Here is an 845-nt window from a genome sequence, read left to right as displayed (position 1 = left end):
AAAAATCTCCATGAAAGTCTTGCTACTTTTCTTATCAAATGAAACCTATTAAACTTCCCAATCTTCTAATTTTATTCCTTTTAGTAATGTTTGTAAGTTTTCCCTTCTAACAGAAACTTAGACAATGGCTGTGTGGCATTGGAGTCTTTGATGGGTTAGCGTTTGAGCAGGCATGGCAAGCAGACTTGGGGGTGACGTGCAGTGGGGGATCAGCTCAAGAAAAAAGAATGGACAAGACCTCATCTCAACCAATGGCTAGGCAAGGTAGTACATGCTTGTTAGCTATGGGAGACACACCAAGAGGATCCCAGTGCAAGTCTACCTATGCGTTAAAAGACACAGCCAACACAAAAGGAGAACAGGCATTGTGTAGTCAAGCTGCTGTCCAGCAAGTAAAAGAGCTCCAAAGTAGTGACCCTTAAGTTACATGTATTAACGTATTTACAAAGCTAGATAAATATATCTAAGATAAAAACATGTTTCAGGCTGAAATCCATAGGAACTAAGGACTTACGGTCTACTTGTCAAAAGGAAATTATTTGTATACCTTAGTCTATGACCTGGACTTAGCCTGTTTTTGTTCCTACTCAGTGCACTGCTGGACCAGTAAGAACTGAGGAATCAGACATGTGACATCTAGTTACAGGCAGCATTAGAGTTACGAGTGGCTGTAATTGGTGTTAGCTGTGTTCCTTTCACTGCCTACTTTGGGTGCCTTGTGGACTTTATGTTAAACTGTTGATGTGACTTTTGTGTTCCCAAATAATGTACAGTATGGCAGTAAGTCTCCCCCCCGCCCCCTTTTTTTTTTTGGCATGGGGCTTGAACTCTGGGCCTGGGCGCTG

The sequence above is a fragment of the Dipodomys merriami genome, unplaced genomic scaffold (genome assembly GCF_024711535.1).
Source record: "Dipodomys merriami isolate MVZ:Mamm:240054 unplaced genomic scaffold, mDipMer1.0.p SCAF_10, whole genome shotgun sequence".
NCBI classification, from domain to species: domain Eukaryota; kingdom Metazoa; phylum Chordata; class Mammalia; order Rodentia; family Heteromyidae; genus Dipodomys; species Dipodomys merriami.
The sequence above is the reverse complement of the archived record's forward strand: the minus strand, read 5'-3'. Positions refer to the sequence as shown.